The sequence below is a fragment of the Chlorocebus sabaeus genome, chromosome 20 (assembly GCF_047675955.1).
Source record: "Chlorocebus sabaeus isolate Y175 chromosome 20, mChlSab1.0.hap1, whole genome shotgun sequence".
Classification (NCBI taxonomy): Eukaryota; Metazoa; Chordata; class Mammalia; order Primates; family Cercopithecidae; genus Chlorocebus; species Chlorocebus sabaeus.
In genome coordinates this window covers 88768856-88795340 of record NC_132923.1, presented here as the reverse complement: position 1 = coordinate 88795340, position 26485 = coordinate 88768856, and the positions used below count along the sequence as shown (strand labels likewise).

Here is a 26485-nt window from a genome sequence, read left to right as displayed (position 1 = left end):
GCTCTTGCTGGTCGGGCTGCAACAGCTGACCAGCACCGATTGTCCGGCACTCCCCAGTGAGATGAACCCAGTATCTCAGTTGATAATGCAGAAATCACCTGTCTTCTGTGTCACTCGCGCTGGGAGCTGGAGACTGGAGCTGTTCCTATTCGGCCATCTTGTTCCACCCCTCGCCCTGTCTGTGTAGTTATATATGTGTTATGTGTGTGATGTTTATGTAAAAAAAAAAAGCTCTAATTGATTGGCTTAAAGAAAAATAATGGCTTAGATCAAATATTTTTTAAAGAAAAATGAATCTGTAATGCCTTTTAGTTCATGTGACTTTAATCTTTGAGAATTAAAAACAACTTTAAATATTATTGGTAATGTAAGAATGTCTTCAAAATGTAGACATATGGCCTAAATTATGCAGGTCAGAAAGTAGGTTTGCTAAATTCTTTAAGGTCATAAACTGCTTCTTTGGCTTTTGAAAATTGTTTGACTTGCTTGCTTTACAGTTTGGTAAAGTCTGGGGACATATGGAGTTAACCACACCCCTAACTATGCTGGAAAGAGTCAAATCTTATCTGCACCTACTACATAATTAAGGTAACTTACCAATTTTATGCCAAAATTAAAAATTGCTAAGAGTTACCACTATAACATGTAATTGAGTCTATTGAAAATAGGTTTACCTTCAAGGTGTGTAAGGAAAGTAAATTTTTTTGGTAAAAGATTATACGAAGGCATAGGAATGTAAATTTCTGTCTGTTTAGAGAGTTAAAGAATTGTTTGAAATTAGATAAGATAAAATGAAAGGTTTGAACAAGTTGTGGAAGTTTTGCAAAAATTAATCTTTTGACAAAATTTTTTGTGTGAACATATTTACTTATTCAAGAGGATATTATTAGCTTTTTCTGTGTGTTGAACATTAGAATAAAAGCAAAAAAGAATTTTCTTAAGGCAATGAGTTGCTCTTTAACAAAAGTTTGTAATGGGTTATAAAAGGTTTATGAGAATCTCATCTCATGGTCAAATTGGTTAAGATTAGATAGATTTGTCCATAAGTTTTTATTTAAAAATTGGGGTTGACATTAATAATAGACTAATGCAATGGTGAAATTTGGCTCTGTTTCTCTGGAACAAGATTTTCATGTGTTAAAGAATAATAAAAGATTTTTGTTTGCTTTGTAAATAAACTACCAAAAAAAGAAGGGAAGGACAAGAGACAGATTGTTCGGAAAGCTAAGTCTTCCCTCTTAATGAGAAAAGGGTTTTGCCTTCTTTTTACAGTTTTGAGTCATATTTTGGGTAAATAAATGACTTAAGGTAACATGAAATTCTTTTCAAAATATGAAATGTTTTAAATCTTTAATATATATTTGATAGGCTTTCCAAAATTAAATTTCAGCTTCAGAATAGTCTTTTCTGACCCCTAACTTTGTGATGCTACAGAGGGCCACCAGAACATCCAGAATAGAGGTAAACAGATATATCTGGCATGTTTAGTTACAAGGAATTGTTGAAATAAAAATAAGGTTTATTCTTCAGGTTGTATTTTAGTAAACATTATTAACATATGTTCCAAAATGGTATGGGATTTCTAAAATTCTAATGTCTGAGTGTATGCTATCAATCATAATTAGGGTTATTATGTTATTATAAACCACAGAAATAACCAAATTTCTTTGTCAATCATGTTTTTAACTATGACTACCGTAAGACATTTTGTCATTCACAGACAATTATTGTTGTGTTTTGATCCACTTCAAAAGATAGTTTTTAATGAACTATAGGAATTTGACAGGTGCTCATTAGTTGTTTTTAAGTTTTTGTCTGCATTTTAGATTAAGAACCATTCTTATTTTTTGTGAGCCAACCAGAGATCTCTGACTACAGCTCAGAAGAAACAAAGGGAATGGGTAATGTAAAAGTCTTGATCAATATTCTCATTCTGGTCAATTATCCTGCAAATTCTACCAGGCAATGAGGGTAAATGGGGTGCCCATAACCCAGAGCTTTTATTTATGGGAAAACTAAACCAAAGGATTATCTACTCACCTAAACAGTTATTTCTCTTCTAATGCCAAATGAGATTCAATTTCTTTCATCAGGATGAAACAGCTCCAGGTACAACATTGTTTTCAGAATGGTTAGTCTATTTTGCTTCTTATTTCTGTTATCTTTGGCACTGGATTTTTTTTCCTTCACATACTTAACCGTCTTGTAAAATCTGTTTCTTCTCACCTAGAGATTATCAACTCCAAGCAGTCATGCAACTGGAGCCATGGATGATGACTCCCTTTTTACCAGGGACCCTTAGGCCTCTGAGACATATCTGACTGCTGTTTTCCCCAAAACAGCACCTTCTGTCAGAATGAAGCAGTTAAGAGTGATCATCATTCCTATCCTAACAGCAGTTAGGTGTACCTCTTCAGAAGGGAATTGGTGGCAGTGGCAGCCCACCTGGAGCAGCCACTGTGAAGACACTGACTACAGCAGGGAGGCATGGGCAGGGCTGTGTGCTCCACAAAGCCAGTGGGTATCGGGGAACCTGCCTCCAATATTTCAATGTATATTCTGTTGCCTAAGTGTCAGCTGGTCTGAGAAATAAAGAGAAAGAGTACAAAGAGAGGAATTTTACAGCTGGGCCACAGGGGTTGACATCACATATCGGTAGGTCCATGATGCCCACCTGAGCCACAAAACCAGCAAGTTTTCATTAGGGATTTTAAAAGGGGAGGGGGTGTACGAACAGGGAGTAGGTCACAAGGATCACATGCTTCAAAGGGCAAAAGGGAGAACCAAGATCACATGCTTCTGAGGAAACAGGGCAAGGACAAAAGCAAAGATCACAAGGCAAAGGGCAGAATTAGAATTACTGATGAGGGTCTATGTTCAGCTGTGCATGTATTGTCTTGATAAACATCTTAAACAACAGAAAACAGGGTTAGAAAGCAGAGAACTGGTCTGACCTCAAATTTACCAGGGCAGGATTTTTTCCCCACCCTAATAAGCCTGAGGGTACTGCAGGAGACCAGGGTGTATTTCAGTCCTTATCTCAGCCCCATAGGACAGGCACTCCGAGGGCAGCCGTTTATAGACCTCCCTCCAGGAATACAATTGTTTTCCTAGGGTCTTATATTATATTCTTTGCTAGGAAAAGAATTTAGTGATATCTCTCCTACTTGCACATCCATTTATAGGCTCTCTGCAAGAAGAAAAATATGGCTGTTTTTCCCCGACCCTGCAGGCAGTCAGACCTTATGGTTGTCTTCCCTTGTTCCCTAAAATCACTGTCATTCTGTTATTTTTCAAGATGCACTGATTTCATATCATTCAAACACACATATTTTGCAATCAGATTTCATATTGTTCAAACACACAGGTTTTACAATCAATTTGTACAGTTAATGCAATCATCACAGGGTCCTGAGGTGATGTACATCCTCAACTTACAAAGATAACAGGATTAAGAGATTAAAGTAAGACAGGCATAAGAAATTGTAAAAGTATTAATTTGGGGAACTGATAAATGTTCATATTAAAACGAAATCTTTGCAGTTTATGTTCAGAGATTGCAGTAAAGACAGGCATAAGAAATTATAAAGGTATTAATTTGGGGAACAGATGTATGTCCAAGAAATCTTCACAATTTAAGTTCCTCTACTGTGGCTCCAGCCAGTCCCTCTTTTTGGGATCCCTGACTTCCCGCAACAAGTGGGAGCTGGGAACAGGCAGGAGCCCTGCCCCTTTCTGAGTTTATGGGGTGGGACCCCACCCTCTTGGTTGCAGCTGCAGCTGCCTAACCATGGCTGCAGACCTGGGCATCCCTGAACTCTTGGAGGCCCAGGTAGTCCTCCCTGACCCCAAAGGCTCAAAAGTCTCTCCTCCCACTCCCTGGCCTCTCCCTGTTCCTGGTGCCCACTCTAATTTTGGAGAAAAGTTGAGGCTGAGCCTGGGTGCTGTCACAAGCTGGCTAGGTGTGCACACTTGGAGCAACTCTAACATGCTAGACACCTGACACCTCACCCCCTTCTGGACTTTTGGTACTGACAGGCATGTGAGGGAGGCTGAGGGGGGCTGAGGGCAGGTTGGCATGGGCCTGCACGTGCCCCATGACACAAACAGCCTGGGTTCCATGGACAACATCATCGATGGTGGCAGGAGGTAGACAGGCTTCTGGGCAGAAAGGGGTACATCCCTGGTGAAACCTCACCTTCAAGCCAAGGATGACCTGAAGCATGGGGGCTGGGCTTTCATTTCCAAGCACAGTTTGTGGCCTGGAGTGAGAACTTATAATGCATTTTCCGGACCCACCCATGGCTGTTGATGAACTAATAAGTGTACACCTCTACCCTTCTGAAGCCAATAAAAACTCCAAACTCAGCCAGACTCACAGAGCTGTTGAGATGACCAGCTGTAGGAAGGAGATACCCAGTTCGGGTCTCCTCAACTTGTCCAGATGACCAGCTTGTGAAAAGGAGCTACCCACTCTGGGTCTCCTCTCTGCTGAATGTTGGACACTTGTTGGGACGACCTGCCTGTAGAAAAGAACTACTCACTTTAGGTCTCCTGAGAGCCATTCTGTCACTCAATGAAGCTCCTCTCTTCCTTACTCACCCTCCAGTTGTTTGGGTACTTCATTCTTCCTGGACACCAGATAAAAACTGGAGACTTGCTGAATCATAGGACTGAAACAGCTGTAACACAAACAGGGCTGAAGTATGCCCCCTGCTTGCCACATTGTAGGTGACAAGGAGAGAAGAGCTGCAGCCCTCAGCAAGCCCAGAACTAGGGGGTCCCTGAGCCAGTGTTGTGACACCCTCTTTGGGGCTCTGCAATTTGTGATATCATCAAGCTTTTGGGCACCATTGTGTTCCTCTTATCTGGATGCGCGTGTCTGCAGTAGAAGCCATGTGCAGTATATCAGGTCCGGTTGCAGCCTCGCATGGAGATGACATCTGTGCTGGCATCTGAAGCTGCCCACCCTGCCCCAGCAGCTGACATGCCTGACTGTGTGCAGTGGCTGGACTCTGTGTTTGCTTGCTCACACAACCCTTGCCTCTCCACACCTGGCTCACCCTTGGTAGGTGTGGGATCTGGAGCCATAGCCAAGTGTAGCCTGCTGGGCCAAGTGGGTGGAATGAGCCCAGTGAGCATGAGCAACACTCAGGCAGAAGGTGCTGTTGGCCACAGAGCTTTCCAGATGGTGAAGCAGCACACCAGGGATCCTGACAAGAACACACATAGGAATATCCACGAATCTTATACCTCACACTCCTATTTCACTATCCTTGTGTGTATCAAGGACACATGCTAAGGTCAAATTGTATGTCTTTCTACCTGAGATTCTGTGCTTCTTCTCTCTATAATTCTTATCTTTCGTACACGAGGCATTGTCAAGATATTGCAAGTTTTACTGTGGCCCACAGTTTGGTTTTTGCATCCCTGCCCTTTTTTGCTGAGCCCTCTGTTTCCTTACTTTCTTTATGCCTCTATCTGTGACCCTACAAAGCTCTTAACCTCACTTGTTACTGTTCTGTGACCTAAATAAGAGTATGAATGAATTCTATTATTGACAGGGAGAATGGTTGGGTATGCAGTCCTCTGCTTGAATAAATAATGTGTAATGGTCACTGCCATGTATTTTGGAGGTTAATTTCTGCCTCTCTGAGGTTGCACAATTTACCTTGTCTGTGTCAACATTGCTGCCTTACTCAGGGATTGGTCCCCTTTATCAATTTTCAGTTTTCTTGCATATGATCTATCCAATTTCAGCTCAAATTTTCCATAAGTTACAAATATCATTTTCAGGAAAGAATAATAATCTAAAATAGTTTTCTGTTTTTCTGGTGGTGAGAGATTTTATCATCTTAGGGAGAATATTGCTTTTTTTGGAAACTGTCTTTCTAAGCCATCTTGAGGTAGGAAAATACTGACAAGTTTTTGGTTTTAGTTAGTGCCAAGACTTCTAAAAAAGATGAGAAAAATAATACATAATAGACAAGGTGAAATTGTTTCTTCTGTGTGAGACAGAGAGTCAGAAAGGAAAAAGGAGACATGAAAGGAGATCATGATAATAGTATCATGTATCAGTTTCTATGAACCTCAAGTCATTGGTAAATCAAAGACCATCATAAAATGCTTGGGATATTTGATTTTGGGTTGATATGGAAACTAAACAGAGATGAAATGCTTGAATTTAGGGGCTAGAGGTAGAGGTGACATGGATATTTTGATTCTATGGATATTGGAGAGGTTCTTAGACTTTCTCCAAATGTGAAATCAGTAAGGATTCAAGGACATTTCAACCTAGGGCACTGAGGAAGAGGAAATTTCCAAATGACATCTGAATTACCTATACATTCAGCCAATCTCAGGTCTCATTCTATCATGTCTAGCTCTTATTTCTGAAGCTTCCATAATAAGAGTTTTGTATCTACTTTATATTACCCACAGATACTGGCTTGTGACCTCCCAGGGGCTCCTAAACTGGTAGAAGTTTCTAGTCTTGGGTTAGGGTGGGAGATTCTCATTTGAACACCGTTTGTATACTCAGTTTAAAATGAACATATGGATCTGTTGCCTGGTTTCATGATTCTAAAAGTAAGATTGGATCAATAAGAGGAAAGATAGACAATGCCAATTACCTTTCCTTGTATTTCCTTGTATCTCTAGTCTAGATTTTTAAATTTCCTGGTTGATTGCTTTTTCAAAAAATAAATTTTATTTGAGGTTTACAAAATAATGCTATGAGTTATATGTAAATACATAGGTATATATAGATACTATAATGGTTACTATAGTAAAGCAAGATTATCATATTTATCATCCCACATAATTACCTTTTTTGCTTTACTTTTTAGTTCTAATCTCTGCCCTGGCCCTGCCTAGAAACCTGTTTTCTTTGGAATGATATCCCTGTCTGGATCTAACTAGTCCTGATATAGACTGCATTTATAATTCTGAATCACTAATTCTTTTAGTTCTCTCACAACTGCCTGTTTATTCTGCAGTTATATATCATTGGTTACCAAATTTCCAAGTCTTTGTGATCTAGGACCCTCACTGGTAACTTTTAGGATTATTGCCCCTTGGTTCTGTTCTCTTGCTAATGACAATACTGCCCATCGTGTATTATTACGTCTTCTGGGGAATTCAGCAGTCCAAGTAACCTGTTTGAACTCTATCAAGATGTCTTCTCTTTGTTTCATGCTTATTCAAAATCTGGGACTTTTTAAAATCAAATTACAGCTTCTCCTGTTTTTATTGGGTCTCTTCCAATTTTTTAAAATGAATTAAGGCTTCAATGGATATCCTTCCCTTTGTAAAAAGGCATGACATTATCTGGGTGCCTGCCAGTGATTAGACCCTCAACATTCCGACTGATTTTGGAAAGCAAAAGAAAAATCTCTGCGATGAAGGGGCTCTCTGGAATTTTGCATTGTATAAAGGTAGAAATATCTTTGTCTGTTTAGTGACTCACAATGTGTCTATTGCTTTATTGTTTCAAAGCTTCCTGGCATAGCTTGTTTTATGGACTATCTTGATGAGTAATTAATTACAAGTAAGTGGGGGTTTAGAAGGTGACAGAAAAACTTGCTTAAAATGATGCAAAACCATATCTGCCTAAGAAAAGCTAAATTGTTTAATTTGGATGAGGAGTTGTAGGAAGACACAGGCTTCCCTCCATTTTGGCCAATTCCCTGCCCAATTCCTGCCCTCCACCTTCCCATCAGAGCCAATTAGAACCAGGCAGTCACCAGTCCATAAAAAATGGGATTCCAGGCAGGGCCAAGCAGGAATACAAACTGAAGGAATTAGAGGCCAATGTTAGTCATTCCTTTTACTTTTCCTTCAGCCACCAGAGTTTAGTCCAGGTATGGCCAGGGTTCTCTCTTAGGCTTTCTGTTTGTACCCTCTCTTAATTCTAAGTTCATTAACCAGTCCAAGCTTCTACCTGTTACGTGGCATCCCATTTTCTCTGGACTAGGCTACTCCCTTGCTCTAATTTGTTCTCTATATGTTTTGTCATTGTACCATTTCAGCACGTACAAAAGTTTTCGCTATACTCCTTAAAATTATCCACTCACAATCCCATCTTATATGCTATTTCAGATAGAAGAAGGCTTACTGAAAGAAACCCACAGAATTCCAAGTATATTATATCTGCCCATAGCTTTAGGAAAATATAGCTACTGCTCTTCCAGTTTATTGATTGTCTGCCTATCATTGGTTTCTACTAAGAAGTAAATGTGTTGGGTAGTGGTGAGAAGGGATGTGTCTTTCGCTTTTCCCTCTTTTTCTCCTTGAATATTCAGAAACTATTTCTTTTTCTGACTCAGAGGAGCAAGAAATCAACTGGGATAATGGAGTGGGCAAAGGAGTAACAAGAATAAAAATCTATTTCTCCAGCTTGCTTTACAATCAGCAGTTTTAACAGATATTTAATATCTTATAATATACTATTCCAAGAGAAAGAACTTGCAGTTTAAGGAAATGTTTTGAAAAATGAGTGGTATAATCTCTCCATGTTTTATACATCCCAAATTATCATGTTTGACTACTATAAAGACTATTATATTCAATATTTTTGGTTTATTTGTCAGCAAGACTAAGGTCTTTATGTTTTTCTTATCCCAGAGAAATGCAAGTGGGATGTCAAAGTCATATTTCTGTTCATTCATATTCATATTTAACAGGTTTAACATGTTACACAGTGTGGTAGTTTCGTTTCACAAACATGAGACTAGTTCCAGTTAATATATACAGTAACATTTTGAGAATTAATATTTCTCTTTTATAATGCCTTGAGCATCACACAGTTAGCAAATAGCATGCAGGATTATAACAGAGGTCAGTCTGACTCAATCCATTACACTACTTTCTCAAGGTGTCTGTGGATTATCACATGGATCATGAGGGTATCAAATTTCGAGCCTTTCTAGTACGGGATTCTGGAAGTCAATAAGAGTAGATTCTAGGATGTAGTTAAGATTAAACAAGTTGGGCAGGCAGTTACTATGACTCAGCAGACTTGCAGGGTTTAGGACCTAGCAGTTCAGAATCAGCTAAAATAGTCCCACAGAGCAGACTGAGCACAAAGCTTTGTTATTGTTCATTTTTGTTTGTTTGTTTTATTTTGCTATGTATGAGCCTTGATGCCTAAACCTGTTGTCAGCAATATTTTCAGAAAGGGCTTAGAATATGCTTGACTGTGGTGCTATGTGAAACAGTGTCTGGAACAAAGTCGGACTGGCTCAAGACAAGGAACAGTGCTAGAGAGTCATTCTCAGGAATTTAGGAAGAGAGACCACAGCAGAAGCAGTGGCCACACATGGGACACCAGAAAGATGCATAGATCACAAGCAGACGAAATTCCAGTAGGACAGATTTCATAAACCAGTTCTAGAGAAGTAGGCTAGGCAAGCCTCAAAAATGTAAAGTAGAGACGTGGAGTGACATGCCCACTGGAATATCTTGTAAACATCTCAAATTAGATTTAAAGGTGTGGGTGGATGATTGACAAAAGTCTGGGTTAGCTGCTAGATTTCACTCAAGCAGTGTGGAAAAACTCTAGTCTTTCCCAGGTTCACTTACAGAGTTTAGGGCTTTCTGACCACAAGAGAGGGACTGATACTGACTTAGTCGTTGTTAGGGCAATTGATCCTTTTCTGTTCCTAAAAGATCTTTACCAAAAAATTTTAATGTTGCCTCCACAATATTCCATTTCAATAATGAGAAATATTCACTCTACTAACCTGCTCAGGCCTCCAACAGTGTGAGGACCACCTCATTGGCTCTGGCCTTCCCTTTGAGAAATGTCAAATCCACCATGCTTCTTATCTTTATCGTTGTAGGCCATTCCATAATGCAAACTCCTGTAGCCCCTCTTCTCTTGGATCCTTTCATGCCTTTTCTCTTTCATTTCTTTTTTCTCATATTCTATCTATTGACTCAGGATGCTCATTCTATATACATTTACTCTACTCCATGTTTTCACTATATTTAAATAATTATCTTTTTTCTTTTTTCCTGTGATGAATAATCTCATTTGTTGATTTGGTTAGGTTATGGTATCCAGTTGCTTGTCAAACAGCTGTCAGACAAAGGTGCTTTTGTGAAGATGCTTTTTAGATATGATAAACATTTAAATCGGTAGACTTTGAGTCAAGCACATTACCTTCAATAATGTGGGTGAGGCTCACCCAGTGAGTTGAAGGCCTCCAGAAAAAACAACTGAGGTCCCCCAAGAAAGAAGGAGTTCAGCCTCCACTTGGCCTTTGGACTCAAGGCTACATCAGCACCTCTTCCTTGGCTTTGCAGATCGCTGGCCTGCCCTGTAGATTTCAAACTTGCCAACTCCCACAATCATGGGAAGTAATCCTTTCAAATAAGTCTCTTTCTATGTGTAAACATCTTATTGGTTTTGTTTCTCTGAAAAACATTTACTCATACAATCCCTTAAAAAAACTTGACTCTGCCCCATGGAAATCACCTACCTTGTGGGTGTCACTAATTGTTACTGTTTTTGCTCTCCCACACTAGACCAAAGAGCCAGGAATCTGTCAGCATTCTGAAGCTCCCATATACTTCCCACTTCTCTTCTTGTCAGGTAAAATCACATCTTTCTTTATTATTAACACTATCCAACTAACACAGTATGCACTACTTTTAAATTTTTTGCTTTTGTCAACCACCAACCTTCCTATCATTTGATGATAAAGTCTGACTTTAGCCTATATACCTGAGACAGTAATATCTTTCTTGAAGGGAAATTGTCAGAATTAGGGCCAGTATGTCTACAGTGTTTAGCCCTGTGAGTCCATTAGTAGGCACTCAGTACATAAGAGTAATTAGTAAGTATTATGTTTCCATTTAGTGCGGGTCTGTATATAAGCTTTAAAATTTCAATCTCTGTAACTTTATACCTTCAGGTTCTCTCACACATTTTTTTCTATATAACTACTCTTTTATCTCATTAAGACCTTGGCCCAAACTCTTTCTTTGCTTTGTCATGATACTAATGAATGCTGAGCTGATTTCAGATCCAACAGGTTTCTGGTTATTTGGGATAGGGGTTGGTGGTGACTGTTATCTAGAGTCTAATCAGCTTTTACATTAGAGATCTTTAGTAAGTCATTGTTAGACTGCAAGGTCCCTGTTGGGCGTGAGCAGGATATGGGTCCCGGCTCCAAAGGGGGAAAATAAATAAGTCCTCCAGTTTGGGCATATCAATGTTATACACTGCAATATTCTAAAGCATGAGTCACAGGAGTCCTTGGTGGGAAAGTATGGTACCCACTCTCACTTGCTGATGTGATAGCAGATCCTCAGTCTGGACTCTGTAACTTTGAAATACTTTATATTTTCTGTGCCCTTGATTGTAATTGTCAGGGGATCAGAATCCTGTAGTTTCTCTGGTTTATATGAAAATATTAGGGTTGTTTTAACCCCATAAGTATTTAGAAAATAATGGTAATTGATGGTGCAAAATTCTTAATCCAGAAGAAAGAAATTATCAGAGACAAAATAAAATACAAATTTTCACATGTGGCAGTTATTGTGTTGAGATAAGTTTTTTCTATACATATTTTGTTGAGAGTTTTTATCATGAGTGGAGGTTGAATTTTGTCAAACGCTTTTTCTGCGTCTATCAGGATAATATTTTCTTATCCTTTATTTTGTTAATATGGTGCATCACATTCATTGATTAGCATATGTTGAACCACACCTGCATCCCAGGGGAAAATTCCACTTGGTTATGGTGTGTAATTCTTTTAACATGCTGTTGAATTAGGTTTGCTAGTATTTTGTTGAAAATTTTTGCATCTATGTTCATTAGAAAAATTGGCATGTAGTTTTCTTTTCTTGTGGTATCTTTGTCTGGCTTTGCTAGTAGATTGATGCTGGCCTCATGAAATGTTTGGAAGTAGTACATCTACCTCTATGTTTTGAGAAGAATTTAAGAAGGATTGGTTCTAATTTTTCTCTGAATATTTGGTAGAATTCACCTGTGAAGGTGTCTGGTCCTAGGCTTTTCTTTGTTGGAAAGTATTTAATTCTTGATAAATCACCTTTTTAAATTTTATTGGTCTGCTCAGGCTTTCTATTTCATCTTGGTTCAGTTTTGGTAGGTTATATGATGCTAGGAATTTATCAGTTTCCTCCAAGTTGTCCAATTTGTTGGTGTATCATTGTTCATTATAGTCCCTTGTGATCCTTTTTATTTCTGAGGCATCCATTGTAAAGTCTCATCTTTCATTTCTTATTTTATTTATTTGAGTCTTCTCTCTCTTCCTCTTTAGTTAGCCTAGCTACGAGTTTGCTGCATTGTTTAATTAAAAATTAATTAAAAATTTAAAAAATTAATTAAAAAATAGTTTTGTTGATTTTTCCTACTTTTTTTTTTTCCTATTCACTATTTGATTTATTTCTGCTTTAATCTTTACTATTTCCTTTCTTCTGCTAACTTTGGTCTTAGTTTGTTCTACTTTTTCTAGTTTCTTGGGGTGCAAAGTTAAGTTTTTAAATGTGAGATATTCATTCTTTTTAATGTAGGTGTTCATTACCATAAATTTCCTCTTTAGTATTGCTTTTGCTGTGTACCTTAAGTTTTGGTATGTTGTTTTTATAATTTTGTTTTCAGATATTTTTAAAATCCTCTTTTGGTTTTCTTTTTACCCAATGGTTGTTCAAGAGTGTGTTTTTAGTTACTATGTATTTGTAAGATTTCTCATTTATTAACTGTTATTGATTTCTAGTTTCATTCCATTGTGGCCAGAAAAGATATTTGGAATGATTTCAATCTTATTAAATTTGCTATAACTTGTTTCGTGATCTAAAATGTAATCTATTTTGGAGAACATTCTATGTACACTTGAGAAAAATGTATATTCTTCTGTTGTTAGGTGGAAAGTTTAATATGTTTATTAGGTCTGCTTAGTATGTAGCAATGTTCAAGTTAGCTGTTTCTTTATAACTTTTTTGGTCTGAGTGTTCTATCCGTTTTATCTCAACACAATAAAGACAATATATGAAAACTTCGCAGATAATATCATAATCAATGTGGAAAAACTGAAAGCTTTTCCTGTAAGATCTCATACATGGCAAGGAGGCTCCCTATTACCACTTCTGTTCAACATACTACTAAAAGTTCTAGCTAGAGCGATTAGGCCAAAAAAAAAAAAAAAAAAAGGAAATAAAAGATATCTAAATTAGAAAGAAGTAAAGTTATTTCTGTTTGCAGGTGACATGATCTACATGTAGAAAATCCTAAAGACTCAATAAAAAACTTTTAGAACTAATAAAAAAATTAGTGAAATTGCAAAATACAAATTTAGCACACAAAAATCAAAATGAATAAAATACTTGGGAATAAATGTAACCAAGGAGGTAAAAAGCTTATACGTTATAAAGTATAAAATATAGATGAAGAAAATTAAAGAAAATATGGATAAATAAAAAGACATACAATATTTATAAATTAGAATAATTTGCATTGCTAAAATATAGGCCAGGCACAGTGGCTCATGCCTTCAGTTCCAGTGCTTTGGGAGTCTGAGGCAGGAGAATCACTTGAAGTCAGGAGTTTGAGACTACCCTGGATGGCACAGTGAGAACCTGCCTCTAAAAATAATCCATACTATGCAAAATGATCTACATATTCAATACATCTTTATTAAAATGTCAATCTGACATTCTCAACAGGAATAGAAAGTTCTAAAATTTGTATGGAGTCATGAAAGACCCAAAATAGCCAAAGCAAACTTTAGAAAGAAGATTAAAGAGGAAATCATTTACAGTAGCAAAGACACGGATTTAAACTATGTGCCCATCAACGGTGGATTGGATAAAAAAATCTAGTACATATTTGTCATGGAATACTATGCATCCATGAAAAAGAATGAAATCATGTTCTTTGCAACAACATGGATGCAGCTGGAGGCCATTATCCTGAGAGACTTAATGAAGGAACAGAAAACCAAATACCACATGTTCTCATGTATAACTAGGAGCTAAATTATTGAGTACTCATGGACATAAAGATGGCAACAATATAAATTGGGGACTGCTAGAAAGGGAAATGGTAGGGGCCAAGGTTGAAAAACTAATTGTTGAGTACTGTGTTCAATACCTGGGTAATGGGACTATTCATATTCCAAAACTCAGCATCACACAATATACCTGGGCTTCATCCCTGGGATGCAAGGCTGGGTCAACATATGCAAATTTATGCCTTTGCTATTTATACATGTAACATACTTGCACATTCACCACCTGAATTTAAAATAAAAGTTGAAAATAAAAGGACAGGACTATTGACCATTAAAAAAAAGTCAATATTTAAAGCTCTGCATTGTCCAGTCAGTTCCCAGCCATTGTCAATCCTCATAAACCTACTAAGCCGAGTATACAATGGTCCCCCAGCCCCAGAACCTTGGGCTGGTTGGAAATTACTATTCAACTGCGTAATAATAATTCAGGATCATAAAACACCATAAACAAAAGTAAATAAATTAATTGAAAAATGAATAAATACTTATCATTTGCAAAAAAGAAACAAAATTGAACTGCAAACTATGTCTTTCAAAGCTTCGCAAACTCACTTTTCTATGTTGTCTTGTGTTGTTATGTAAAATTTGCTCCAGCATTTTGTTCAGAAAGATGACATTGATTAACAATATATTTATCTAAACTGTTGCCATAAAGTTATTATTCATGCAGGGCTACAACCGAATTAATTTTGGAGAAGAGCTATTCAAACAGGACCAGAGCTGTGGTACTTACAAACACCACCTTTTCTCTTTTTGCTAATTAGTTTGAAATGGTTCCAAATAAGAGTCAACCCCACAGAAGTCTGTGTAGCATGAAGCCAGGCTTGTTAAGACACAGAAAACAGTTTCGTCTTGATGAATCAATAACTGCATCATAAAGCCTTTTCAAAAGGAATGCAATCTGAATTACCACACTCAAATGTTGTATATTGTTTATATGCCTCTCAGTCTTTCTTATTAACATTTAAAAGGCCTATTATTATGACTCAATATAGATGACAATACGTTTGTAATGTTTCCCTGCAGTAGGATGGTAGACTAAATTTAGTATAATACCATTTTCTCTTCTCTTCTTATTATATAAATTAACATGTTTTTGTTTTGTGTGTTTTTGATGCATGACTGCCCTTCTAAATTTTGCACTATACCACTAAAACAATTTTGTTATCAATAGTTAAATAAAAAAGAACAAAGCTGGACATGTCAATCTTCCTGATTTCAAACTATATTACGAAGCCAAAATAACATGACAATATGGTAATGCCATAAAAACAGACATGCAGACCAAAAGAACAGAATAGAGACCTCAGAAACAAATTTATGCATTTACTGTCAACTGATCATTGGTGCCAAGGAAAACAATGGGGGAAGGGGTGCCTTCTCAACAAATGATATTGGGTAAACTGCATATCTACATGTAGCAGAAGTAAATTGGACATTTATGTCTCACCATATAAAAAAATCAACTCAAAATTGATTAAAGACTTAAACATAAGACCTAAAACGTTACAACTCCTAGAAGAAAGCATAGGGAAAAGCATTTTGAGATTGGTTTTCACAATGAATTTTTTGATATGACACTGAATGCAAAGGCAACAAAAACATACAAAACACGTTAGGCTATATAAAACCAAGAAACTTCTGCATCACAATGAAAAAAAATCATCAACAGAGTTAAAAAGCAACCAAAAACCTTATCCACCATGATCAAGTTGGCTTCATCCCAGGATGCAAGGCTGGATCAACATACACAAATCAATAAATGTAACCCATCACTTAAACAGAACCAACGACAAAAATCACATTATGATTTCAATAGATGCAGAAAAGGCCTTCAACAAAATTCAACAGCCTGCATGCTAAAAACTCTTAATAAACTAAATATTAATGGAATGTATCTCAAAATAATAAGAGCTATTTATGACAAACACACAGCCAATACAATACTGAATGGGCAAAAGCTGGAAGCGTTCCCTTTGAAAATTGGCACAAGACAAGGATGCCCTCTCTCACCACTCCTACTAAACATAGTACTGGAAGTTGTGGCCAGGGCAATCAGGCAAGAGAAAGAAATAAAGCACATTCAAATAGGAAGAGAGGAAGTCAAATTGTCTCTGTCTGCAGATGACATGTTTGTTTATTTAGAAAACCCCATCATCTCAGCCCCAAATCTCCTTAAGTTGGTAAGCAACTTCAGCAAAGTCTCAGGATACCAAATCAATGTGCAAAAATCACAAACATTGCTATACACCAAGAATAGACAGAGAGCCAAATCATGAGTGAACTCCTATTCACATTTGCTACAAAGAGAATTAAATACTTAGGAATCCAACTTACAAGGGATGTGAAGGACCTCTTCAAGGAGAACTACAAACTACTGGTCAAGGAAATAAGAGAGGACACAAACAAATGGAAAAACATTCCATGCACATGGATAGGAAGAATCAATATCATGAAAATGGCAATACTGCCACAGTAATTTATAGATTCAATGCCATCCCCATCAAGCTACCATTGACTTCCTTCACAGAATTGGAAAAAACTACTTTAAATTTTATATGAAACCAAAAAAGAGCCTGCATACCCAAGACAATCCTATGCAAAAAGAACAAAGCTGGAGGCATCACGCTACCTGACTTCAAACTGTACTACAAAGCTACAGTAACCAAAACAGCATGGACCAAAACAAATATAGACCAACGGAAAAAAACAGAGGCCTCAGAAAGAACGCCACACGTCTACAACCATCTGATCTTCAACAAACCTGACAAAAACAAGCAATGGGCAAAGGGTTCCCTATTTAATAAATGGTGTTGGAAAAACTGGCTAGCCATATGCAGAAAACTGAAACTGGACATCTTCCTTACACCTTATGCAAAAACTAACTCATGATGGATTAAAGACTTAAATGTAAGACCTAAAACCACAACAACCCTAGAAGAAAACCTAGGCAATACCATTCAGGACATAGGCATGGGCAAAGACTTTATCACTAAAACACCAAAAGCAATGACAACAAAAGCCAAAATTGACAAATGGGATCTAGTTAAACTAAAGAGCTTCTGTACAGCAAAAGAAACTATCATCAGAGAGAACAGGCAACCTACAGAATGAGAGAAAATTTTTGCAATCTATCCATCTGACAAAGGGCTAATATCCAGAATTTACAAGGAACTTAAACAAATTTACAAGAAAAAAACAACCCCTCAAAAAGTGGGTGAAGGATCTGAACAGACACTTCTCAAAAGAAGAAATCTGTGTGGCCATCAAACATATGAAAAAAAGCTCATCATCACTGAGATCATGAGGATTAAAGAGGAAATTAGAGAAATGCAAATCAAAACCACAATGAGATACCATCTCATGCCAATTAGAATGGTGATCATTAAAAAGTCAGGAAATAACAGATGCTGGAGAGGACGTGGAGAAATAGGAACGCTTTTACATTGTTGGTGGGAGTGTGAATTAGTCTAACCATTGTGGAAGACAGTGGGGTGATTCCTCAAGGATCTAGAACCAGAAATACCATTTGACCCAGCAATCCCATTACTGGGTATATACCCAAAGGATTATAAATCATTCTACTATAAAGACACACACACAGATATGTTTATTGCAGCACTCTTCACAATAGCAAAGACTTGGAACCAACCCAAATGCATATCAGTGATAGACTGGATAAAGAAAAATGTGGCACATATACACCATGGAATACTATGCAGCCATAAAAAAGGATGAATTCATGTCTTTGCAGGGACATGGATGAAGCTTGAAACCATTATTCTCAGCAAACTAACACAAGGACAGAAAACCAAACACCACATGTTCTCACTCATAAGTGGAGATGAACAATGAGAACACAGGGACACAGGGAGGGGAACATCACACACTGGGGTCTGTCGGGGGGCGAAGGGGGTAGGGGAGGGATAGTATTAGGAAAAATACCTAATGTAGGTGATGGGTTGATAGATGCAGCAAACCCACGTGGCCCATGTATACCTGTGTAACAAACCTGCAGATTCTGCACATTTATTCCAGAACTTAAAGTATAATAAAAATAAATCACACGTACCCCATACATATATATGTACCATGTACCCACAAGATTTCAGAAAAAAGAATGTAAGAAAATATTTGCAAACTATACACCTGATAAGTGGGTAATATCCATATTTTACAAGAAACTCATTCAACTTAATCACACAATAACAAATAACCCAACAAAAAAATGGGCAAAGAACCTGAATATACATTTCTCAGAAGAAGATATAAAAAGAAGATATGAAAAGGTCCTCAACATCACTAATCATCAGGGCATTGCAAATCAAAACCACAATAACATATCTCCACACACCTACTGGAATGGCTCTTATCAAAAAGAAATAGTAAGTATTGGAGAGTATGTGGAGTAAAGGAAATGCTTGTACTGTTGATAGGAATGTAAATTGGTATAGCCATTATGGAAAAACCATATGAAAGGTTCTCCAGAAGTTAAAGTTACAACTACTGCATGATCTAACAATCCCACTTCCAGCTATAAATCCAAAGGAAATAAAATCAGTATTTGGAAGAAATATCTGCACCTCCATGTTCATTGCAGCATCATTCTCTGTAGCCAAGATATGGAAAAGACCTCAATGTCTACCAATGAATGAAATAATGAAAAAAATTTGATATACATATATATAGTAAAATATTATTCAGCCTTAAGAAAGGAAGAAATCCTTCTGCTTGTGACAACATAAATGAATCTGGAGGACATCAGGCTACATGAAATAAGCCAGTCACAGAAAGACAAATATTGCATAATTACACTTACACATGGAATTTCCAATATTCAAACTTACAGAAGCAGAGAGTAGAATGGTGATTGCCATGGGCCGGGAAGAGGAGGAAAAATGAGGTGATGTTCAAAGAGTACAAAGTTTCTGTTATGCGAGATGTATAAGTTTTAGAGTGCTAATGTACAGCAACAGGACTACAGTTAATAATACTGTGTTATATAGTTGAAATTTGCTGAGAGAGTGGTTCTTTCGTGTCCTTAGCACCCCAAAATAGAAAGTTAACTATGTCAGGTGATTGAGATGATTTATGTATTAATTAATTTGATTGTGGTGATGATTTCACAGTGTATATGTATACGAAAATATCAAGTTGCACACCTTAAATATACATAGGTTTTGTCAATTATACCTCATTAAAGCTGTAAAAAGTACCAAATTGAATTTTGTATGGTTATCTTTGAGAGGGGATTTTCTTCACTTAGGAGTTTCGCTGATACTTTGGTGTTTATGCTTTGTTTGGTGCTGCAGTGACTTGCCTTGGCTTGACTTAATGCTGATTTGAATCACTCACTGTGAGTGAGCTAGTTGCTATTTCAGTACTTCCCTGCTCTTTTCTCACCACGTAGCAGCATTAGTTACCAAGGTGATGTTTCTGGGAACACAGAGGGAGTAAGGACGTGCTGAAAATTTGGATTGATCAAATCATACACAGGTGAGTAGGCTAATGCCTCTCTTCCAGTCAGTCAGCAGCAAGTCTCAGATTTTATTCTGTAATTTTTAAGAAAAATCTAACTTTTCTAGTATATGGGCTACTATGCTGCTCTGCTTCAAGAAGGGAAGTTTGCTATTGACCAGTTTTGGAACCTTCACGAAGATAAATACTTTGAGTTTCACAGTTAATGCAGAGGCAAATAGATGCTGAGAAGGGCAGCTACCAAAAACAAGTTTGTCTTCTCTTTGGTCAGATTGGTTGTAGACATTAATAGAAATGGAATTTAGAAAAAAATATATCCAGATTCAGAATGAGAGCAAGGGATACTCATTTTTCTTTAAGACAATGATTCATCCTGATTTTTCTTTATGACCAGCATCATTTAAACGGTCTCCCTCAGATTTATAGTGTGGCATTCTTCAGAAACTTCAGAGGCTGAGTATTAATGGACCACAGTGTGATGATCTGGAGGCAGACCATTGAAAGGGAGCATTCATACTCTATTAGTGGACATATGTCTGTATTATAAAGGGAAGCATGTTTCTTAGAATAGCAAGCTTTTTGATCAACTCTGATCACCAGGGTTTCAAGTACATATTTTTTTCTTACTTAGTCTTACAAGAAAAGATTTGTGGAGTATGCCTGTAATACCTCCCCAACAAGAGAGAAAATGGGCATAGCTGCTACAGTCCTCTTCTCCAGGAACTAGTTATAAATAATATTTATAATATTTACCACTACCTGATTCAGATTTCCTTTTCCCTCAGCCATTCCTCTGCATACTGGGCCTCTTTATCTGGTGGGAAGTCCCAAATATTTATTCCTAAAGCCCCTAAATGACCCTGCTTTTATTGCATTACTGAGGTCTTTAATTAACATGAATTGAAGTGATTACATGTATCTAAAAAAGTCCTCCGACTCCAGGCATGGTTCTTTCTGCCTTGATGGTGTCTATTTCTCCTTGATAGCTGAAAATCATTCCCTTTTTATTCGTCTGTTAATTTAGTGACAATGGGAGCCCAATTTGGACAGGTGGCAGTCTCAACTTCCGTATCACCAGGACAGATGTTGGCACTCATGTGAATTTACTCCTCCCTTGGGAAGCATTTTAGACTGATAGAACTCAAAACTGTGGGAATGGAAAGTGAGAGTATAATGAATGGATTATTGGGTATGACAGAGAAACCTCTTCTGCTTTTGTCTCTCTAGTCTTGAAGCTATGCATTGTGGCAATATAATTAAAAAACACCACATATACTTTACTTATTTGAAGAAAGGACTGCATCTTATGGGGGAGTGTTGCAGCCTTGCAGGTGGTGTTTCCAGCTAGCACTGGAGTCTTCAATAGACCATTCCAATGGTCTGGAAAAGCAGCTGCTTCCATGTAAAGGAATATATATGGTGAGATTGGCCAGTTCTATAAGTAGGAACTCATTGATATCCTTGTTTTATGATAAAATTAGTTTCTTGGTCAGAAGCTATTTTCAACGGAATACCATAATGATAACAAAATGTCATAAGTCTGTGCTTGATGATGCTGGCAGAAGCACTGCAGTCAAGAAAGACAAACACATATACAGGATAATTGTCTAATCCAGTGGAGAAAAATTGATCTTCTCTCTATAGTGGAAGAAGTTCAATATAATCAGTCAGTGGAGAATGGTTGCAAATCTGATACTTCATGTTTAAGTTCTACCATAGACAGTTGGGCAATCAGTGGTTTCAGTAGATAGAAGAATCATGGGGAGGGAAAGTCCATTTTGTTGATCTTATGCATAACTTTCATCCCACCACCGTGGCCATTTTGTACATAAGTCCATTAAACAAGCACCAGAGTTTTTCAGAAAAGAGGCCTGATTGATATTCACAACATGAGATACCTTCTCCACTTGATTATTGAAGACTTCCTCTCCAATAGACAGCCTTGGATAACTATGTAAATAATTCACAAATATGTCAAGATTTTGTGCTCGTTTTGAGAAGTACATTCACACATGACCCAAGACTGCCTGTCACTAATCTTCCAACTTGGTTTATTCCAAGATTCTGACCTGCTGGCCAATCAGTTCATTAGCCAGTGTAGATCATTATGATCACTTAGTGTCTCATTATTAGGCATTCGATCTCTACCAGACTCTAGTAGTAAGCCAGAAGTTGATTCTCCACAGGAGAATAGTTGTTTTTAGAAGATTTGCCTTTTCTCCAATTCCATAGATAGTTGCATGGTGGCTCTTGAAAAAGAATTCAGTTGGAGAATCTGATTTTGAAGCTCACTATAAAATTGCACTAATCAAGACTGTGCTATTGATGTAAAAGCCCACAAATAGATCAGTGAAACAAAAGAGAGTCCAGAAATAGATCTGAACTTTCTGTACTTTGCATCTTTGTCAAGAATTCGTTGTCAGTACAACACTATCCCTCTGACAATACAACACTATTTTGATTATTGTATTGATTAATGCTAGGTTTCCAACTCTGTTATTTTAAAAAATGTTTGGATATTCTATATCTTGACCTTTTCTATAAAATTTTATATAAATTATGTCAATTTCCTCAGAAAGACGACTTGAATTTGGAGATTAAGTTTAATCCATAGATTAAAAGCAGATTTATAAATAATATTGAGTCTTTAAATCTATGAACATTATATATCTATCCATTAATGTGAGTCATCTTTAATATCTCTAAATACTATTTTTCAGTTTTCATTATAAAAATATTCTACTTATTCAATTTATTCAAATGTATTTAATTTTTGATGTTATCATAAATTGTATATTTTAAAGGGGATGGGTTTTCTTCTATTCAGATTTTGAAAGTTTTATTGTAAGAGTTGAATCTTGTCAAAGGATTATTTTCTACTTCTGCTGAGATGATCATACATATAATTTTTTCCTTTCTGTTAATGTCATAAATGCTTTCTTCTCTCTTTTTTACTTTTCCTTCTATTTTAATTTCAGTTTAAATAATTTTTTTTGGTCTCTCTTTAAGGTCACTGCTCCTTTCTCAGTTGTGTCCTGTCTGTTAAGCCCTCAAATTATCTCTTTATATCTAATATCATATTTTTCATATCTAGCATTTTCATTTCATTCTTTTTTGTAGAATAATACCTATCTGAAGAAATTTTCCATCTGCTCATGCAAGTTGTCGCTTTTCTAAATCTGTTATTGTATTTACTATAGTTTTATTAAAACATTTATAAGTGGTGAACTAAACATTTAGGCCATCTCTGGATTTGCTTCTATTGATTCTTTCCTCTCTTAGTAATGTGTCATATTTTATTACTTTTTATTGTCATATAAACTTTGCTTGTATGTCAGACATTGACATGACAATGAAGAGTAAATACTAATGCTAATCCTACTTATAAAAGTATATGTCTTTCTTTTGTCAGGTTGCTAATATGGGGAACTGTGTCAATGTAACTTGTATTTGAGTTGCATTTGGGCAGTGTAAGCTTTAGTTGGATTCAGTTTCACCATTTACTTCAAAGTCTTTCAGTGTGGAATTAGGACTTCCCCTTAAAAGGGTCAAAGACTCAAGGACCAGCAAGTTGCAAAAGATGTCTTCAATCCACTTGCCATCTTCCTGAACTTTGAACTCTCTTTCTCTCTGCTTTACAGTTCAATTGCCAGCTTTCTGGTTCACCAAGGAATTCTTTTTGCTCTCCTATCATACTTTAGCTCTTTTGTGTCTTAGACAATCTTTCTCCATTCTCTTTTCCAGCCCTCAGCCATTAGAAGACCAGTGTAGTGTGACTGATGAGGGTGTCTCTAGGAAGATTTATCACACTTTATCTGTCTTTCCCTGAATCTTCAGCAGTCATTTGGGGAAGGGCCTGCATGCCTCAAAATCTCTCTCACCTTTTGTGCTTTGTCTGCATCCTTTGGTATACTATTCCCATGTAATAATTGAGTTTCCATGATAAAGAATTGGTGGTGCATACAGATTTTCTCTGTGGCAGGGGCTCTTCCCCCAGACCACATATGACTCTTAACAATTTAGCTTATTGTGCACTACTCCTATTCATGGTAGATTCTCTTTTCTCTCATAATTTTACAAGAGGTGAAATCAGCTGTAGGTTTCTTCTCATCTAGGAAGGTGTCCTCACTTTCTGGAATTTGGTTTATTAGGTTTCTTTGTGTTCTTAGCTCTCTCATGGCTTTTTAAAAAGCTATAATTCTGTAGCTTACCAACATTCTTATTTGTGTAGAAGTAACAGTTTTTTATTACTTAAACTTTGAAACAATTTCAAATTTTTATGAACATTGTAAGAATAGTAAAAGAGCTCCAATAGGCTCAGAGACTCTATTTAAGTCACACTTCCAGCACAGCCTGCAAAACCATGAGCCAGTTAAACCCCTTTTCTTTATAAATTACCCAGCCTTAGGTATTTCTTTATAGTGATGTCAAAATAGACTAACACACCCTGGAATCAATTATTTGTTGGAAGAACCTGGTTGTGTTGAGAATGGAGTGGTATTTAGAGACCAAGATCTGGCTGCTAGCTATTGCTCCTGGTTGCTGCCAGTGGACAGAACTCAGAATATCTATGTATCTAACTATTCACACAAATGTATTTAATACTTAATTTTCTATCTACCTGTATCTATTGAAATCCATGACTTTATATGAATTGCTCCAATTTCAACTCAATATCATAGAATGTGTTCTAACTTCATTTCTATATTTGTAGTTTCTTTCTCACATTGTAAGACACCTGGCTGTCATTATCCTTAAAAATATTTGCTTATTTGCCTAGTCCTCATGCATGTAAACAAATGCTGGTTTAGACCCTTACTGTTGTGGTCTCTGGTCAATAACTGATTGCCTATTAATCAATTTTCCTCCTCAAACCCTTACTGTTTTGGTCTCTGGTCAATAACTGATTGCTTACTGATCAATTTTCCTCCTCTTCTGTTTTTTCGTCCTTGTCAGTTTGGTGTACTGGCTACAGTGCTGCTCCGCTGACCTTACTGAACTAAATGCATTGTATCAATTGTATTATATTATCCTTCCACCAAAAATACCCAACAGTTTTGCTTGCTCCTTATTATCATCAACATTTGATATTGTCAGTCATTTTAATTTCAACTATTCAAATGTGCAGAGGTGCCTTATTGTGGCTTTAATTTGTATTTCCTGGTGACAAATGATGATCATGTTTATATGTCTTATTTGCCATTCAGATATCTTCTTTTGTGAAGTGTCGACTCAAGCAATTTTGTCAATTTTTCTGTCTTTATAAAATTATAAGAATTCTTTATGGATATTCTGGATGGAAGTTCTAAGTTTATACAGTCATCATTTGGTATCCATAAGGGATTTGTTCCAGGATCTCTGCGAATACCAAAATCTGTGGTTGCTCAAGTTCCTTATATAAAATGTAGTATTTGCATAAAACCTGTGCACACCCTCCCATATGCTTTAAATCATTTTTAAATTACTCATAATACCTAGTACAACATAAATGTATATAAATGATTATTATGTTCCATTTTATAATTTTTATTATTTTTATTGTATTGTTATTTTTTCCCAAATATCTTCACTTCAAAGTTGGTTATGGTTTTAATATGCATTTTCCTGATTATTAACGAGGTTCTACACCTTATCTTATGTTTACTGCTATTTGGTTATTTTCTATACTTAACTATTCAGGTGTCTTACTTATTTTTTCTACTGGTTTAGCTCTCTTGAAAATAATTTGTATAATTAAACATTTTAAAAAATAAATATTCAGGATATGCACTCTTTATCATTTGAATATTTGTGAATATCTTCTCCAACTCTGTGACTTGTCCTTCCACTCTTTTAGTCATTTAACACTGCTTTCATTTATTCTATTCTTTTCAATCTCATTTGCTTTTTAATGAATAGATTAAACAATTGCAAGAGCCATCTAACCTGTAGGTTTTCTCTCCTTTGGTACATTATTTTATATTCTTGTATTATAAAACATAAATCTCACCATGGAATTACATCATTTATATTTTGCATGTATGCACACCATTTTCTAGAGGATAAATCTAACATTTTATTCATTGATGTATCTGAGGTCCTTCATGAAACAAACTTTGCATAGCTACTGAGTGTATGAAAACAAATATATACCCCGCAATCCAGCATGCAAATGTGTACCTCCATATCTTAGCAGTGTCTTTTTTCCCCCTCTATCTGGATTCCTAGAAAAACAGCTTGTGCCTAAACTTATTACTAACACTCTATTGGTGAGGGGTGGGATGGTGGTGTAATAATCAGCAGCAAAAGTGAGGGGGAAAATTAGTATATGAAACAAGAAAGAAGAAGCATTTATCTGCTCTCTTCCTCCTATTTCTTGTATCGGATTCATCCAACTTTATCTCATAGGCATTTAACACCCCTTTACAAATGAGTTATTTTAACCAGGCACTCTGGGAAACTACTGGGGAATCTAGGTCTCACTTTCCTTTGAATGAGGGAGTGGTGGGTAGAACCAGAAGTTCCATGGATCCAATTAGGTCAGACCATGCCCATAACATGTTTTGCTGAAACTGGCCCTTCCCCAACAAAAGAAGGCAAATCATCGTTTGCATCAGGAAATGAGGCAACTTTGGCAGCAGCAGCCAGGGCTTTCCGCCAAGCAAGTAGCATAGGTCAAGGGGCAGGTGGGGCCAAGTGAGTGTGGGAATGAGCATAGCTTGGTTTCTGGACATTTTTTATGCTCTTATCTACCACAGTTCCTTTCAGAACAGTTAACCTGATAAAGGCAGTAAGCCAAGTCAACACACACAAAGAAAAGGGGAGAAGAGATCATTTCAGTGGACCTGACACCTAAGGTTTGATGAGCTCATTTGGTTGCACATCAAATGAAATTCTCTCAAAAGACAACATTTGAAAATTATTTATTTCTTTTCTTTCCCTGTGTTACCATGGTTCTTGCTTCCTGATACCGTAATTATGATTTTGTT

General features: G+C 36.7%; 1 protein-coding gene and 1 long non-coding RNA gene across 8 annotated transcripts in view; both read left to right on the top strand.

The window, feature by feature from the left end:
* The window catches only part of LOC140709242 (uncharacterized), a 31915-nt gene extending 25285 nt beyond the window's left edge, over window positions 1-6630 (top strand). Inside the window, exons 2-3 of the long non-coding RNA XR_012089670.1 lie at window positions 498-2131; window positions 2231-6630. This is a non-coding gene — a long non-coding RNA (uncharacterized lncRNA). The remainder of the gene's footprint in view (window positions 1-497; window positions 2132-2230) is intronic.
* Window positions 1-26485, top strand: part of LOC103224857 (selection and upkeep of intraepithelial T-cells protein 1-like) — a 218709-nt gene that overhangs the window by 155651 nt on the left and 36573 nt on the right. Inside the window, exon 1 of one of the 7 annotated variants that reach the window (XM_037999665.2) lies at window positions 8790-10597. The exons of 3 other annotated variants lie outside the window; for them this stretch is intronic. The gene's annotated coding sequence lies outside the window, so the exon portion shown is untranslated. Of the gene's footprint in view, window positions 1-8789; window positions 10598-18119; window positions 19536-20443; window positions 20937-23562; window positions 26354-26485 lie in introns of those variants that run through there. 3 more of the 7 variants (XM_073007323.1, XM_037999679.2, XM_073007322.1) reach the window with 3 other exon arrangements.